Source organism: Chionomys nivalis, chromosome 3, assembly GCF_950005125.1.
Source record: "Chionomys nivalis chromosome 3, mChiNiv1.1, whole genome shotgun sequence".
NCBI lineage: Eukaryota > Metazoa > Chordata > Mammalia > Rodentia > Cricetidae > Chionomys > Chionomys nivalis.
The window spans coordinates 10,715,154-10,734,157 of NC_080088.1; the positions used below are offsets into that span (position 1 = coordinate 10,715,154).

General features: G+C 42.1%; 1 long non-coding RNA gene across 2 annotated transcripts; it reads right to left on the reverse strand.

Annotated features, from left to right (window-relative positions):
• Nucleotides 1-1,167: 1,167 nt before the first annotated feature.
• LOC130871790 (uncharacterized) lies at nt 1,168-18,642 on the reverse strand. 2 transcript variants are annotated; one of them, XR_009056854.1, is made up of 8 exons: nt 18,582-18,642; nt 17,227-17,297; nt 12,672-12,777; nt 10,443-10,548; nt 8,214-8,319; nt 5,985-6,090; nt 2,708-2,746; nt 1,168-2,461 (listed from the first exon to the last, which is right to left on the reverse strand). It is a non-coding gene; the product is annotated as an uncharacterized LOC130871790 (long non-coding RNA). The 2 variants fall into 2 exon arrangements; XR_009056853.1 differs by lacking the exon at nt 18,582-18,642 and adding an exon at nt 18,128-18,565.
• Between the last annotated feature and the right edge of the window lie 362 nt (nt 18,643-19,004).

The window sequence follows — 19,004 nt, forward strand, 5'->3', positions numbered from 1 at the left end:
ACAGCCTTCTCTGCAGTGTTGTGTAGCGTCCACTAGAGGTCAGCCAAAGTGATCTCTCAACCCTTCACCCCTCCCGGGTCTCCCTAATTCCCACTCTGAAAACCTCTGTGGGAAATGAAATCTAGTTTTAAAACATTAAAGCCCAAATTGGATGCCTGTCTGTTGCTGACCTTTTCCCAGTCTGTGCGGTTGAGAAGAGCTGGGCTCTGTCCTACTAGGTCAGTTCAGGAGTGTGATCAATCAGATGGAAGCAGTAGAAGTAGATGACTAATGCAAGTAGGTGAGGCGTGGGTCTGGCCTTTAATATTTCCTATTCTGGAAGTAAGCCACCCCAACTAGACTTTCTCTTCTCTAAGTTGCCCTGCTCATGGTGTTTTAATGGCAACAAAAACATAAACAAGATGAGGGTAAGATTTAGAATATAGCAGGAAATGAATACTGCTCTGGCAAAATGACTTCTGATTGGTTGTCACTGAGCCTAAGCTTAGGCTCATTTCTCACGAGCTCTTATAATGTAACCTGTTTCTCTTCATCTATGTTTTGGCAGCATGGGGGCCCCAGACACAGCTGAATGATGCCCAAACATGCCTTGGGACTATGAGGTAAAGGCTGTGCGGCTGAGGAGGACAGACACTGAGGATTCAAGGGACACACAGGTTGTGATCTGGCTGCCCTCCTCCCCCTGAACTATGGCTAAGCTTCCTTGAAATAAACAAGGATGTTTGTGTTCTTCTGGCCTTCTGCTCTCATCTTGATTTGTGGCTGCTCAGCATTTCTGGTCAGCCTAAAGGTATAAAAAGGCTCTAGCTTGGGGCCAAATTAAGGTTGTTCTTCCTTCAGCATTGCAGCCTCCCTCCATGTCTCAATCCTTGCAACCCCCCACAGATGGTGTACCCAGACCCTTTATACTTTACAAATATAATTGTAAAAATATTTGCATCTTAATTATAAGCACATATATGTGTAATTAAATAAGCTCTTATATAGTTAAATTTAAGTCATATATGTGTATATGCATTTTAAGTAGGAGTTGAAATATATATATATATACATACCAATGATGTATGGAAATTTTAGTATAAGTCTTTATTCATTTGCTTCAAGCCAAATTTTTTTATAAATTATAGAGATTTTAACCCGTATCTCATGAACAATCTGTAAGTCCTGAGATGAGAATTTAAATTATTACTTAAAGCTATTATCATTACTACATGAAACATTTTATTAGCACAAATGTCACACAGCCTCACAAATTTAAATATTTTTTAAACTATTCTTTAAAAAATTGAGTATGATTAAAAATCTGTAAGAAAAGTGATCTTAAAACTGGTAACTCCAGCAGGAAATTTTCTGCCCTCACTCACATTTCTGAAATGCAAAGTAGATCAACACTGGGTCACAGTAAAAGAAAGAGTGTGAATCCTGGTCACATTTTAGAGTCATTCCTTTTGACAATCTTTTAACATTACAGTAGAATGCTTTTAAAGGTAATGTCAAAGGCTGGAGAGAACACTAAGGAAGAACAGTCCGGGTGCTTAACGACAGAGGACCCAGGTTCAATTTTCAGCAACTACACTTGGCTCACAACCATCTATTCCTACAGTTCCAGGAGATTCAGTGCCATTTTTCTGGCTTCTGTGGACAATAAGGAAAGATTGTGTACCCAGACACTCTGACAGACAAAACAACAATACACAGAAAATAGATGAATTCTTTTTAGGAAAAGCATAAAGAATAACATCAGTGGTAGTCATTCTCTGTCCTTGCCTATCAGGATGGGTGTGTGGCCTCTGATAACTGAGAAGGAAATGCACATCCTCCTGAGCCTAACTCTCAGCCCCAGATCCAGGATATTATGAGCAAGAGCATGTTTTTACATAGCTGGCTCTTTAGCTGACCTTGATCTTACTGACACCCATATGAAAAGTATAAAGACCGACAATGGAGAGTGGCTAATTGTGAGAGAATTTGAAATTAAAGGTGGATATGAAAAATCAGAGAAACGGAAAAGAAGTATTCATTGCAATAAATGCCGTCTTCAAGATCTGATAAAGGTATTCTGGTGGTAGATGGCTTCCATGTTTATTGGGTAAGATGGTGAATTAAAAGCTTCTATGTGACAGGCAGCTTCAGTTATTCTGGGGTGAGACAATAGGTTAGAAGCTCTTTTGGGATGACTGGTAGCTTCAATCAAGGATCTCACTGTCATAATTCACTTGTGGCAGATGTTAACAGAATTCTATATCCATACACGATACCATATGATTCTTCTTAGACAAGTTCCATTACATGGGTTGTTGCCATATGATAAAATCCATTTTTATTATCACTGAATTTTAAAAGGAACATGCCAGAGATGAACAACTAACAATTTTCAGATGAGGGCCTCAGACATCATGGCAGAAGGTCACAGGGCAGTTATGTTCTTCTTTGTTCACTCTGGGCTTGTTGGGTTTTCCCTCTGAAAGCAGAAGAGATCATTTATTTGATGGCTCCCAATGTTTGTTCCCACCTGTATCTCAAGTATTTTGATGCTCAAAGAAGCCCTGGCCTCTTATGCTTGTGAAATCACAACTATATAAGCACCACAGAATAAATCAAATTTGATCAAACACAAATTTGTCAGTTTTCAAACTTACAAAGGCACAGAGATGGAAGACAAACAATTGATAGACAATAGTCTGAGACATCAGAACAGAATAATTACCTGTCCCCTTATCCTAGGTGGGTCTGGTAGATGTCCTTCCTGAAAGACAGAGAGTTAATGATGGGAGAGTCTTTGCGTTTAGTTTGTGAGTGAGGTATTTCTAACCACCTTCTCGATATTTTTGTCTGTATGTACCCTTGTTAAATACAAACTGTCTTCATCAAAACTACTCCCCATGTGCCCCACAATGAGTCAAGGAAACATTTAGATCCCCTTTTCCTGTCCTGGTGATTTTCACATGAGCTCAAACAAGGGAAGCCACTTGATCACCCACAGCTTCCAGACACACTGAGGGCTGGTTTCTCATACTCTTCTTTCCCTGTGTAGATAGCTGCATTGTACACATTGTCAGAACTGTCCTCCATGACCCAGCTCAGGGAAGACTGTTCCACGACATGGTTTTTAGTCCTAAGGCCAGAAATAGCCATCCCACCCCTTAGCTGCAGCATCATTTCCTACAGACTCCTCTCCTCCACAGTAGTAACTGCAGGTAGGGTATGAAGGTGCAGCCTTGCCCTGACCAGGGGCTCACACCTGTACTCCCCATGCTTTAGATGCAGCTCAGCCAATACTCAATGAGAAAACTTTTGTCCTTTATTGTCAAAATGACACAGGGATAGGCCATCTGAGACACATTCCAGAAAGATCTGTGTACCCTACATCATAAGAAATAGATTCAGCTACCAAGGAAACCTCCTGGTTTTCCCAGTTTACAAGGTTGATAAAAGTGAAGAACTAAGAACTTATTTCAAAATGACTTCTCTTCTTTTACTTTTGTTTTTGTGTCGGTGGAGTTGAGGCAGGCCTCACTCTGTAACATCTCCTGGAACTCACTACAGAGTATAAGCCATCCTTGATCTCTGAGCGATCACCTGTCTCAGCATCCCCAAGTGCTGGGATTACAGGTCTGACCCATGATACTCAGCTGTTGAAGAACAAGTGTGACACAACGACCTGGGAGAAGAACTGTGGGACAATCTTGTAACGCAGGTATCCATTATTTCACCATCTCACCCAGGAAACATGGAGCTATCTGCCACCAGCATGCCTTTATCAGATCTTGAAGACGGCATCCATTGCAATGAATCCTTCTATTCCATTTTTCGTATTTTTCATATCCCCCTTTAATTTCCAATTCTCTCAGAGTTAGCCATTCTTCATTGTCGGTCTTTATACTTCTCATATGGGTGCCAGGAAGACCAAGACCAACTGAAGAGTCAGCTATGAAACATACATGCTCTTGGCCTATCAAATCCTGAATCTGGCGCTGAGGGTTAGGCTCAAGAGGATGTGCGTTTCCTTCTCTGTCACATCCACTAATCCAGATCTAATGTCCATTTCTCATTTCCATGGACATCAGACACACTCAATGCACAGACACATCTGCTGCCAAACACTCATAGTCAGAAAATAGAAATAAGTCATAAAGAACTGTACTATGGAAAGGAAGAACAAACATGATAGAGGACCAGTGGCACAGTACTCTAACAACTACAATTTGCATACTATTTTATGTCTATTATTTTTTATCATAGCAATGTGGTGAGAGAAGTTATTCTCATTTAAAATACGAAGCCTGAGGCAGAAGAGAGAGAAACTGAATTGTGGTTGAGCTATGGATTGAAAGTTCCCACTAGGGGTCATTATTGAAAACCTGGTCCTTGACAATGTGGTATGTGAGGTGGCACTTTATCATGGAGGGTGCTGCCTTTGGGAGGGATTAAGATAGTTCTCATGGGACCCCAATCACTGTCTGGTTTGCTGTCTTATGGTGTGATCTCTTCCTCCTCCATGTCATATACCTGCCATAATGCCACATGCCAACAGTCTCTCCAAAGGCCCATATATGAGGCTGCCTGACCTTGGCCTTTTAGCCTCTAAATCTGTAAGTTAAATAGAGCAGCCTGACTGAATATTTCAGTATAGCAAAGAACACTGGACTAATATGTTGCAATACGAGCGGCGCGGCGGCATCCCCTGCACGCAGCCGCCCGCATGGCTAGCCTATGCCCTGAAATAATTACATGGAAATTGTATTCTTTTAAACACTGCCTGGCCCATTAGTTTTAGCCTCTTATTGGCTAATTCTCACATCTTTGATTAACCCATTTCTAATATTCTGTGTAGCACCACGAGCTGGCTTACCAGGAAAGATCTTAACCTGCATCTGTCTGGAGTGAGAGAATCATGGGGACTGACTGACTCGGCTTTTTTCTCCCAGCATTCTGTTCTGTTAACTGCACCCACCTAAGGGTTGGCCTATCAAATGGGCCTAGGCAGTTTTCTTTATTAATTAACCAATGAAAGCAACAGATAGAAACATGACCCCTCCTCCATCACTAATACACCAAGAGAGCTGAGGTTAGAGTGTATCCAAATTCCAATCCAAATCCTCTGTGTTTTCTTACTTAGCTTAAAGTTTGACAGAGGTTACAGCTAATGGACCCACAAAGGTTGATGCTGACTTTCTCAGATGCATATACTTCCCATCCTGGTGTTTAGGGCTTACTCTTGTCTGAGATGCTAAACAGGTCTCTTATTGGCCATTTGCACCATAGTCAAGGGAGGTAGCCTGATAAGCTACAGATGTTTGATATGTACACAGAAAACTGATTTGGGTACAACTCTGTGACAGAGCATTTGTCTCACATGCACAAGGCCCTGAGTTGAATCTCACTCCTCCAAGAAGGAGGAAAAAAGAAAAATATGAAAAATGTCCCATTCCTGCTCCTCTTGGGTTTGGTGCAGAAAAGAATGAACACGGCAGCCTACGACTCTCCTGAGAAATGCTGCCTGGCACAGTGGAACTTTGGGTAGAGTCTGCAAATGAGGCTTTGTAGAGCGCTTCTGTCACTCACAGAATCACAGAATGAATCTCCATGCCCCAACCATTTACAAACAGTTCGCGTCACACTTGAGACCTGCTATACTTGTGGGTATCTGCATTTGGAGTGCGCTATGCAGTCAGGTACCTGCATAACTCATAACCCTGGCCCTGGGATTGGGTATCTCCTTGGAAGAAAGTCTTTCACACTTTCATTGCTGGGGTGGTAGATTGCACCCTGTGTGTCCCAACTAGGAGAGCAATGTCAAGAGCTTCTGGTTCCTCTCCTCAACAGTAACTTGGCCCCATACCCTCACTTCAGTAAGGGGTGTGACTTTGCCAATATCCTGAATCCTAAAAGCTGGTTCTGGGATGAGACACCTCCAAAACAGATGCCCACTCCCTAGACAGAGTCATTGTCCAAATAAAGAGCACAGAAGATCTGAAACTCACCTTGTGCAAATTTCTCCTTATATGGAGTCCCCTTAGCGTTAACCACTGGTCACCCGAAGCTCAGGTTGGCTAAAATACACATTGCTCCATTTGTGAGTTCTCGGATCTGCAAGGACACATTTCACTTTATTGTAGAACTGTGCATGGCTTTTCCTCCACCCGCTTTGGTATCTTGTTTCTCAACTAAAATGCTCTGGGTTTTCCCATGAACTAGTTACACTCAAAGATATTTCTTTTATGAATGATTAGATTCTTCTAGCTAACAAGCTGCTCTGTCCCCAACCTCTGAACTGCATAGTAGTGACTGCCGCCTTGTATGTCAGAATCCCAGCTCTCAGACTTGTTGGTCCAGCAGCCCCTGTGATACGGGAACTCCTCCAGACAATAGCCTTTAGGATACTGGCCCACTCTGAGCGTGGTCTCATGTACTTTAACTGCCTGAAAGCTGAGCAAGGATTGGGTTGGCTGATCCACAATAGGGACTCGGTAATTTCTAGCCCTCCTACCCCTGTGTGACTCAGTCCTGCCAGCTAAGTGGCAGAGTAACTGATGCCTGCAGATTCCTGCTACGGTTTGAAAGTTCTCCCCACGGGTCGTTATTGAAAACCTGGTCCTTGACAATGTGGTATGTGAGGTGGCACTTTATCATGGAGGGTGCTGCCTTTGGGAGAGATTAAGATAGTTCTCATGGGACCCCAATCACTGTCTGGTTTGCTGTCTTATGGTGTGATCTCTTCCTCCTCCATGTCATATACCTGCCATAATGCCACATGCCAACAGTCTCTCCAAAGGCCCATATATGAGGCTGCCTGACCTTGGCCTTTTAGCCTCTAAATCTGTAAGTTAAATAGAGCAGCCTGACTGAATATTTCAGTATAGCAAAGAACACTGGACTAATATGTTGCAATACGAGCGGCGCGGCGGCATCCCCTGCACGCAGCCGCCCGCATGGCTAGCCTATGCCCTGAAATAATTACATGGAAATTGTATTCTTTTAAACACTGCCTGGCCCATTAGTTTTAGCCTCTTATTGGCTAATTCTCACATCTTTGATTAACCCATTTCTAATATTCTGTGTAGCACCACGAGCTGGCTTACCAGGAAAGATCTTAACCTGCATCTGTCTGGAGTGAGAGAATCATGGGGACTGACTGACTCGGCTTTTTTCTCCCAGCATTCTGTTCTGTTAACTGCACCCACCTAAGGGTTGGCCTATCAAATGGGCCTAGGCAGTTTTCTTTATTAATTAACCAATGAAAGCAACAGATAGAAACATGACCCCTCCTCCATCACTAATACACCAAGAGAGCCGAGGTTAGAGTGTACCCAAATTCCAATCCAAATCCTCTGTGTTTTCTTACTTAGCTTAAAGTTTGACAGAGGTTACAGCTAATGGACCCACAAAGGTTGATGCTGACTTTCTCAGACGCATATACTTCCCTTCCTGGTGTTTAGGGCTTACTCTTGTCTGAGATGCTAAACAGGTCTCTTATTGGCCATTTGCACCATAGTCAAGGGAGGTAGCCTGATAAGCTACAGATGTTTGATATGTACACAGAAAACTGATTTGGGTACAATTCTGAACAGAGCATTTGTCTCACATGCACAAGGCCCTGAGTTGAATCTCACTCCTCCAAGAAGGAGGAAAAAAGAAAAATATGAAAAATGTCCCCATTCCTGCTCCTCTTGGGTTTGGTGCAGAAAAGAATGAACACGGCAGCCTACGACTCTCCTGAGAAATGCTGCCTGGCACAGTGGAACTTTGGGTAGAGTCTGCAAATGAGGCTTTGTAGAGTGCTTCTGTCACTCACAGAATCACAGAATGAATCTCCATGCCCCAACCATTTACAAACAGTTCGCGTCACACTTGAGACCTGCTATACTTGTGGGTATCTGCATTTGGAGTGCGCTATGCAGACAGGTACCTGCATAACTCATAACCCTGGCCCTGGACTTGGGCAGCTCCTTGGAAAAAAGTCTTTCACACTTTCATTGTTGGGGTGGTAGATTGCATCCTATGTGTCCCAACTAGAAGAGCAATGTCAAGATTTCTGGCTCCTCTCCTCAACAGTAACTTGGCCCCATACCCTCACTTCAGTAAGGGGTGTGACTTTGCCAATATCCTGAATCCTAAAAGCTGGTTCTGGGATGAGACACCTCCAAAACAGATGCCCACTCCCTAGACAGAGTCATTGTCCAAATAAAGAGCACAGAAGATCTGAAACTCACCTTGTGCAAATTTCTCCTTATATGGAGTCCCCTTAGCGTTAACCACTGGTCACCCGAAGCTCAGGTTGGCTAAAATACACATTGCTCCATTTGTGAGTTCTCGGATCTGCAAGGACACATTTCACTTTATTGTAGAACTGTGCATGGCTTTTCCTCCACCCGCTTTGGTATCTTGTTTCTCAACTAAAATGCTCTGGGTTTTCCCATGAACTAGTTACACTCAAAGATATTTCTTTTATGAATGATTAGATTCTTCTAGCTAACAAGCTGCTCTGTCCCCAACCTCTGAACTGCATAGTAGTGACTGCCGCCTTGTATGTCAGAATCCCAGCTCTCAGACTTGTTGGTCCAGCAGCCCCTGTGATACGGGAACTCCTCCAGACAATAGCCTTTAGGATACTGGCCCACTCTGAGCGTGGTCTCATGTACTTTAACTGCCTGAAAGCTGAGCAAGGATTGGGTTGGCTGATCCACAATAGGGACTCGGTAATTTCTAGCCCTCCTACCCCTGTGTGACTCAGTCCTGCCAGCTAAGTGGCAGAGTAACTGATGCCTGCAGATTCCTGCTACGGTTTGAAAGTTCTCCCCACGGGTCGTTATTGAAAACCTGGTCCTTGACAATGTGGTATGTGAGGTGGCACTTTATCATGGAGGGTGCTGCCTTTGGGAGAGATTAAGATAGTTCTCATGGGACCCCAATCACTGTCTGGTTTGCTGTCTTATGGTGTGATCTCTTCCTCCTCCATGTCATATACCTGCCATAATGCCACATGCCAACAGTCTCTCCAAAGGCCCATATATGAGGCTGCCTGACCTTGGCCTTTTAGCCTCTAAATCTGTAAGTTAAATAGAGCAGCCTGACTGAATATTTCAGTATAGCAAAGAACACTGGACTAATATGTTGCAATACGAGCGGCGCGGCGGCATCCCCTGCACGCAGCCGCCCGCATGGCTAGCCTATGCCCTGAAATAATTACATGGAAATTGTATTCTTTTAAACACTGCCTGGCCCATTAGTTTTAGCCTCTTATTGGCTAATTCTCACATCTTTGATTAACCCATTTCTAATATTCTGTGTAGCACCACGAGCTGGCTTACCAGGAAAGATCTTAACCTGCATCTGTCTGGAGTGAGAGAATCATGGGGACTGACTGACTCGGCTTTTTTCTCCCAGCATTCTGTTCTGTTAACTGCACCCACCTAAGGGTTGGCCTATCAAATGGGCCTAGGCAGTTTTCTTTATTAATTAACCAATGAAAGCAACAGATAGAAACATGACCCCTCCTCCATCACTAATACACCAAGAGAGCCGAGGTTAGAGTGTACCCAAATTCCAATCCAAATCCTCTGTGTTTTCTTACTTAGCTTAAAGTTTGACAGAGGTTACAGCTAATGGACCCACAAAGGTTGATGCTGACTTTCTCAGACGCATATACTTCCCTTCCTGGTGTTTAGGGCTTACTCTTGTCTGAGATGCTAAACAGGTCTCTTATTGGCCATTTGCACCATAGTCAAGGGAGGTAGCCTGATAAGCTACAGATGTTTGATATGTACACAGAAAACTGATTTGGGTACAATTCTGAACAGAGCATTTGTCTCACATGCACAAGGCCCTGAGTTGAATCTCACTCCTCCAAGAAGGAGGAAAAAAGAAAAATATGAAAAATGTCCCCATTCCTGCTCCTCTTGGGTTTGGTGCAGAAAAGAATGAACACGGCAGCCTACGACTCTCCTGAGAAATGCTGCCTGGCACAGTGGAACTTTGGGTAGAGTCTGCAAATGAGGCTTTGTAGAGTGCTTCTGTCACTCACAGAATCACAGAATGAATCTCCATGCCCCAACCATTTACAAACAGTTCGCGTCACACTTGAGACCTGCTATACTTGTGGGTATCTGCATTTGGAGTGCGCTATGCAGACAGGTACCTGCATAACTCATAACCCTGGCCCTGGACTTGGGCAGCTCCTTGGAAAAAAGTCTTTCACACTTTCATTGTTGGGGTGGTAGATTGCATCCTATGTGTCCCAACTAGAAGAGCAATGTCAAGATTTCTGGCTCCTCTCCTCAACAGTAACTTGGCCCCATACCCTCACTTCAGTAAGGGGTGTGACTTTGCCAATATCCTGAATCCTAAAAGCTGGTTCTGGGATGAGACACCTCCAAAACAGATGCCCACTCCCTAGACAGAGTCATTGTCCAAATAAAGAGCACAGAAGATCTGAAACTCACCTTGTGCAAATTTCTCCTTATATGGAGTCCCCTTAGCGTTAACCACTGGTCACCCGAAGCTCAGGTTGGCTAAAATACACATTGCTCCATTTGTGAGTTCTCGGATCTGCAAGGACACATTTCACTTTATTGTAGAACTGTGCATGGCTTTTCCTCCACCCGCTTTGGTATCTTGTTTCTCAACTAAAATGCTCTGGGTTTTCCCATGAACTAGTTACACTCAAAGATATTTCTTTTATGAATGATTAGATTCTTCTAGCTAACAAGCTGCTCTGTCCCCAACCTCTGAACTGCATAGTAGTGACTGCCGCCTTGTATGTCAGAATCCCAGCTCTCAGACTTGTTGGTCCAGCAGCCCCTGTGATACGGGAACTCCTCCAGACAATAGCCTTTAGGATACTGGCCCACTCTGAGCGTGGTCTCATGTACTTTAACTGCCTGAAAGCTGAGCAAGGATTGGGTTGGCTGATCCACAATAGGGACTCGGTAATTTCTAGCCCTCCTACCCCTGTGTGACTCAGTCCTGCCAGCTAAGTGGCAGAGTAACTGATGCCTGCAGATTCCTGCTACGGTTTGAAAGTTCTCCCCACGGGTCGTTATTGAAAACCTGGTCCTTGACAATGTGGTATGTGAGGTGGCACTTTATCATGGAGGGTGCTGCCTTTGGGAGAGATTAAGATAGTTCTCATGGGACCCCAATCACTGTCTGGTTTGCTGTCTTATGGTGTGATCTCTTCCTCCTCCATGTCATATACCTGCCATAATGCCACATGCCAACAGTCTCTCCAAAGGCCCATATATGAGGCTGCCTGACCTTGGCCTTTTAGCCTCTAAATCTGTAAGTTAAATAGAGCAGCCTGACTGAATATTTCAGTATAGCAAAGAACACTGGACTAATATGTTGCAATACGAGCGGCGCGGCGGCATCCCCTGCACGCAGCCGCCCGCATGGCTAGCCTATGCCCTGAAATAATTACATGGAAATTGTATTCTTTTAAACACTGCCTGGCCCATTAGTTTTAGCCTCTTATTGGCTAATTCTCACATCTTTGATTAACCCATTTCTAATATTCTGTGTAGCACCACGAGCTGGCTTACCAGGAAAGATCTTAACCTGCATCTGTCTGGAGTGAGAGAATCATGGGGACTGACTGACTCGGCTTTTTTCTCCCAGCATTCTGTTCTGTTAACTGCACCCACCTAAGGGTTGGCCTATCAAATGGGCCTAGGCAGTTTTCTTTATTAATTAACCAATGAAAGCAACAGATAGAAACATGACCCCTCCTCCATCACTAATACACCAAGAGAGCCGAGGTTAGAGTGTACCCAAATTCCAATCCAAATCCTCTGTGTTTTCTTACTTAGCTTAAAGTTTGACAGAGGTTACAGCTAATGGACCCACAAAGGTTGATGCTGACTTTCTCAGACGCATATACTTCCCTTCCTGGTGTTTAGGGCTTACTCTTGTCTGAGATGCTAAACAGGTCTCTTATTGGCCATTTGCACCATAGTCAAGGGAGGTAGCCTGATAAGCTACAGATGTTTGATATGTACACAGAAAACTGATTTGGGTACAATTCTGAACAGAGCATTTGTCTCACATGCACAAGGCCCTGAGTTGAATCTCACTCCTCCAAGAAGGAGGAAAAAAGAAAAATATGAAAAATGTCCCCATTCCTGCTCCTCTTGGGTTTGGTGCAGAAAAGAATGAACACGGCAGCCTACGACTCTCCTGAGAAATGCTGCCTGGCACAGTGGAACTTTGGGTAGAGTCTGCAAATGAGGCTTTGTAGAGTGCTTCTGTCACTCACAGAATCACAGAATGAATCTCCATGCCCCAACCATTTACAAACAGTTCGCGTCACACTTGAGACCTGCTATACTTGTGGGTATCTGCATTTGGAGTGCGCTATGCAGACAGGTACCTGCATAACTCATAACCCTGGCCCTGGACTTGGGCAGCTCCTTGGAAAAAAGTCTTTCACACTTTCATTGTTGGGGTGGTAGATTGCATCCTATGTGTCCCAACTAGAAGAGCAATGTCAAGATTTCTGGCTCCTCTCCTCAACAGTAACTTGGCCCCATACCCTCACTTCAGTAAGGGGTGTGACTTTGCCAATATCCTGAATCCTAAAAGCTGGTTCTGGGATGAGACACCTCCAAAACAGATGCCCACTCCCTAGACAGTGTCATTGTCCAAATAAAGAGCACAGAAGATCTGAAACTCACCTTGTGCAAATTTCTCCTTATACGGAGTCCCCTTAGCATTAACCACGGGTCACCCGAAGCTCAGGTTGGCTAAAATACACATTGCTCCATTTGTGAGTTCTCGGATCTGCAAGGACACATTTCACTTTATTGTAGAACTGTGCATGGCTTTTCCTCCACCCGCTTTGGTATCTTGTTTCTGCAACTAAAATGCTCTGGGTTTTCCCATGAATTAGTTACACTCAAAGATATTTCTTTTATGAATGATTAGATTCCTCTAGCTAACAAGCTGCTCTGTCCCCAACCTCTGAACTGCATAGTAGTGACTGCCGCCTTGTATTTCAGAATCCCAGCTCTCAGACTTGTTGGTCCCAGCAGCGCCTCTGTTGTGGGAACTCTTCCAGACAATAGCCTTTAGGATACTGGCCCACTCTGGGCGTGGTCTCATGTACTTTAACTGCCTGAAAGCTGAGCAATGTTTGGGTTGGCTGAACCACAATAGGGACTTGGTAATTTCTAGCCCTCCTACCCCTGTGTGGCTCAGTCCTGCCAGCTAAGTGGCTGAGTAACTGATGCCTGCAGCTTTCTGTGACAACTCTTCTGTAGCTTCTCTGACCCATGTGTCTCACTGCTGCTACCCAAGCTAGGGTCTGCTTTTGAGGTCCAGCTGCTGTCTGGCCTGCTCTGATCAGCCTGAGCTCTATTCCTGCACCTAAAACACAGGCTTGCATTCCCAGATTGGAGCCATGAGAACCACTGACCCAAAATCCACCAGCATCTTCACAGCTCGCAATTGCCTGCAAGCTCTGAGTCCTTTGAGCTTCTGCCCGTGAAGCTCAAATTTCTCCCTGTGAAGGTGTGCTACTTTTAAATATTTTTGCTGAGTCTCAGTTGATTCAGGCCCTGATCTAGGACCTGCCTTACTGCCACAACTGTGACACCTGCTGAAAAATCCACAGTATTACACCTACAACAATTTTCTCAAAATTATAAGGGAGGTAAGTTAACGTGATATCTAAGTATCAGGTTGATTGGTAAATAAATAAATAAATAAATAAATAAACTAATAAATTTGAAGATTGTAAACCAATCCCAAGATAATTGTAGACAATATCACCACCCAGGAATATAATAATATTTTTGTTTCTGCTATGAATGGATTGATGCAAGAACTAAGCTGTATGACCTACCTGGTACATATATTTTTGTGGCCATGGTGGCTATTATTTTTTTCACATGATATGGCTAAAGACATGGTTTCACAACAGAGTCAAGAATGAGAGACTTTTAGAAATGATACAGTCTTTATTGACTCGTAATGAGAAGTTATCTGTAAAGATTCATACTTTTGAAATTGACCATCAACATCTGTTAAAAAGGTATGATAAGCCAGGAGATAGAACATCCCACCAGGAAGGCAGTCTACATGCCATCCAAATAATATCTATGGAAAAGAAGATATAAGTGAAAAAATGTAACACCTTGAAATAACATGTGCAGAATGAGAACTAGAAATTAATTGATTTGAGGAACTCATTAGAAATATTCAGAGGTCAAGAGGTTTAGATTTTACAAAAGACAGTGATAAAAAGATTTGAATCAATCAAGGACCTTGTCAGATCTGATAAGCAAGGAGAGGAGGGACAGGCAAAGGACAGTAGTAAAGATTTAGCATTGCCAATAGCTCAGAGTCAGAGATGACTTTCCAAGAGTATTAGCTATTGATCCTGTTACTACCGCTGAAAAGTCAGTAAATTCTCAATACCCCAAAGGATATACAGAATGTCAATTGAAACCTATACATTTGAAAGATCTAAAAGATTAAGCAAGCAGTAGTATCTTATGGCATGCAATCACCATCTGTGAGGGAGTTGTTAAAGACATAGGCCTCAAGAAATATGGTTACTCAAAATGATTGGCTTCAATCAGTCTCACCCATGCTAGCAGATGGATTGTAGTTACAGTGGAAGTGTTATTGGAGAGAAGAGGCTAAAGCCCTGGATCATCAAGGGAGAACTGGAGGTATTGAGGCCTCCCAAAATTAAATTCTTGGTGAGGGTTGTTACACTAATCCAGATAGTCAAGCTATATACAATGAATACATCTTATTTCTGTGCCATACAGCAACCTTGAATGCTTGGGACACAGATTCAAGAACTAGGAAGAAAATTGAATCATACACTAAGGCCATGCAAGGCTCATGAGAATCATTTAGTGACTTTTTACAAAGATTAGCTAAGCTGTACAAATAGGGGTAACAGGTCCAGAAGCTAGACAAGTACTTACTGAATCTCTGGTTTTTGAAAATGCCAACTTCGAATGCAAAATGATACTTGGACCATTAAAGGTCAGATCAGCACCAATGGATAAATGGATCCTGCACCCAATCAATGTTGAGTCATTTGATTATAAGGCTGAGGCTTGACTGAGGCTTGGGTAGGAGAAGAAATTTCCAAAGGTATGAAAAGTCATCAAAATAGCAAATGTTTTTATTGTGGTAGAATGGGCCATCTGAGAAAGGATTGTAGAGAGGGCATTCATACAAATAATGTTTCTTGTGGAAATAACAAAAATAAAAAGTCTCAATATTCTGAATTATATAGAAGATGAGGCAAAGGCCAACATTGCACCAATAAACTCAGATAAATAAGAGACAAACAAGGTAAGCTGTAAGCACTGGCAAACTCCTTAGGGGGTTTCCCACAGACCCCAGTTCAAACGTGGTCCAGTCATTCTCAGTCACTGTGGGGCACATGCCTCCCCAGGACAATGAAAAACTCCAGTGCCTGCTGGAAAAATCATATTGCTATTGACAATAGAAAAATCCTGGAGGAGGAATCAAAAGTTTCGGTAGAACATCGGCAATGTATATTTTGGCAGACTTCGACAAAAGATATCAAAGACCAAAGCCAAGAGTATGCATAAAAATCACTATAATTAAAGGATCATTGAAACTGCTGGTTCTACAGCAAGAAAACCAGAGCATCCCAACTCAGATGAAGTAGAAGAAAATAACACAAAAATGACCTTATGGGGATACTGAGGCACTGAAAGAGGAAATGAAAAAAATATCCCTTACAAAAGTGGAAGAAAAGAAGAAATCAATAACTCCCATAAAGCAAACCAAAAAAGCAGTCAAACAGGTGAAGGCAACAGTTCAAGACTTAAAAATTGAAAAGGGGCAATAAAGAAAGCCCAAGCCAAGAGAACTTTGGAAATGGAAAATCTGGGTAAATGATAAGGAACTACAGATGCAAGCATAAACAGAATACAAGAGACAGAAGACAGATCTTAGGAGTTGAAGATATCATAGAGCAAATAGATTCAAAGAAAATGTAAGATTCAACTAATTCTTAACACCAACTATCCAGGAAATCTGTGACACCTTGAAAAGACCAAACATAAGTATATTAGGGATAGAGGAAGGAGAAGAAGTCTAGTTCAAAAACACAGAAAATCAATTCAACAAAATCATAGAAGAAATCTTTCCCATGCTAAAAGTACCTACCTATATCAAATACAAGAAGCTTATAGAACACTAAATAGACTGGACCCAAAAACAATTCCTTCAAAACATAACAATTAAAACATTAAACATACAGAATAAAGAAAGACGATTATGAGTTGCAAAGGAAAACGCCAAGTAACATATAAAGGCAGACCTATTCAAATTTAGCCCAACTTCTCAGTGGAAACAGTGAAAGACAGAAAGTCATGGTCAGGTGTTATGCGGACACTAAGAGAGCACAGATGCCAGCAAATACTAACATATCCAGCAAAGCTTTCAATCACCATAGACAGAGAAAACAAGATATTCCATGACTAAACCATATTTAAGCAATATCTATTCTCAAACTCAGCCAAACAGAAAGTACTAGGAGAAAAACTCCAACCCAAGGAAGATAGATATATCAACAAAAACACAGGCAATAGATATCGCCACACAAGCATATTCCTAAGAGAAAAACACACACAAACACAATATCACCACCACCAACAAAAACAAAAAATAACCGGAGCTAGCAATCACAGGTCATTATCATCCCTTAATATCAATTGACTCAATTTGCTTACAGAAAGACACAGGCTAAAAGATTGGATACAAAAACAGAATCCATTCTTCTGCTGCATACAAGAAGCAAACCACAACTTCAAACACAGACATTACCTCAAAGTAACAAGTTGGGAAAAGATTTTCCAATCAAATGGTCTGGGGGGAAAAAGTTGTTGTAGTTATCCTAATGTCAAAATAGACTTTAAACTAAAATTAATTAAGAGATGAAGAAGGTCATTTCATTTTCAAAGGAAAAATCCATCAAGATGAAGTTTGCATTCTGAACACCTATGCCCTAAATACAAGGGTACACTCGTTTGTAAAAAGAACCATTGCTAACGGTTAAATCACACATCAAGCTCCACACACGAATAGGGGGAGATTTCAGTATCCCCATTCTCACCACTGGACAGGTCTGCCAGACATAAAGTTAATAAAGAAATCAAAGAACTAACATGTTATGAATCAAATGAGCCTAACACACATCTCTAGAAAATTCAACCCAAATACAAAAGCACATACCTTCTCAACATTCAAGGGAACCTTCTGTTGAAAGTGATTTCTGTCCCACCTGGTCCCGCAGCCATTCAGTCCTAAATAAACACACAGAAGTCTATACATTTGTTGACAGAGATTTCCATCCTGCCGATCTCACAGCCAATCAGCTCCCCACAAACACAGAGGTCTACATTAATTATAAACTGGTTGGTCTATTAGCTCAGGATTTTTAATAACTAGTTCTTACATCATATAGTAACCCATAATTCTTGTCTATGTTAGCCATGTGGCTTGGTACTGTTATTAGTGAGGCATTCTCATTTTGCTTCCTCTATGTCTGATTTCCTCTGTGACAGTGCAGACCAAGTTTCCTCTTCCCACAATTCTCATGTTCTTGTTGCCCTGCTTCTATTTCCTGCCTGATTGCCCCACTAACAGAGGTAATGAATCAAATGGACTTAGCAGGCATCTATAGAAAATTCCACCCAAATAGAAAAGAATACACCTCCTCGGTATCTCATGTAACCTTCTCGAAAATTGATCACATACTTGGTAACAAAGCAAACTTCCACAGATATAAAAAAAAAATTTAGTAACCACCTGTGTCTTATTGAATCACCATGGAATAAAGTTAGAATTTAACAACAATTCAACCCCTAGAAAACCTAAAAACTCATGGAAACTGAACAGTCAAGTACTGAACCACCCCTGGGTCAGGGAAGAAATAAAGAAAGAAATTAAAGTCTTCCTTAAATTGGGTGAAAATAAAGATACAAAATAACCAATCCTATATGACATTATGAAAGCAGTGCTAAGAGGAAAGTTCATAGTGCTAAATTCACAAATTAAAATAAGATGGAGAAAAACTCACATTAGAGAATTAACAGCACAGGTAAAAGCTCTAAGAAAAAAGAAGCAGACTCACCAAGGAGGAGAAGACTGGAAAAATCAAATTGAGGGTTGAAATCAACAAAATAGAAACACAGAAAACAATCCAAAGAATCAAGGAAACAGTGCTAGTTCTTTGAGTAAAATCAACAAAATTGACGAACCCCTATCCAAACTAGTTAAAAGGAAGAGAGAGAACATGCAAAATAACAAGATCAGAAATGAAAATGGAGCCATAACAACAGACACTGAGGAAATTCAGAGAATCATTGGGTCTTGTTTAAAAGCCTATATGTGACAAAGTTGGAAAATGTAAAAGAGATGGACTTGTTTTTAGATAAAATCCAAATACCCAAATTAAATCAAGACCAGGTGCGCAGCACACAATGCCTGTATGCGCTCTATGTGCTACCATACAGTTTGTGAGCTAGGGGTAAGGGGCTAGAGGTTAAAATACACAAACACACAGACAGAGAGACAGAGACACAGACCTGTAGGCACTGGTAAGAAGCCCTTTATTCAATAGCACCCTGGAGGCTTAGCACCCAACAGTCAAGTGGGCCAACAGGTGAAAACCTTATCCTCTGATCCTCAAGGCCCAGGCAATGTGTGCTTGTGAAGCAGAGCTGGTAAACAATTTTGACACAGCCTTTAGTAACTCAAATCAGAAGGAAAGTAAAGGTCTCTAGCAAGGAAGAGCAGCTCGAGACCAGGACTCCTATTGGTCCCAAGCACAGGTGAACAATTTAGATAGACCTATAAGTTGTGAGGAAATAGATACTTTTATATATATAAAACGCTCACGCAAAAAAAAAAAAGCCCAGGACCAGATACTTTTAATGCAGAATTTTACCAGAAATTCCAAGAACAGCTGATACCTATACTCGTTAATGTGTTTCACATTATAGAAACAT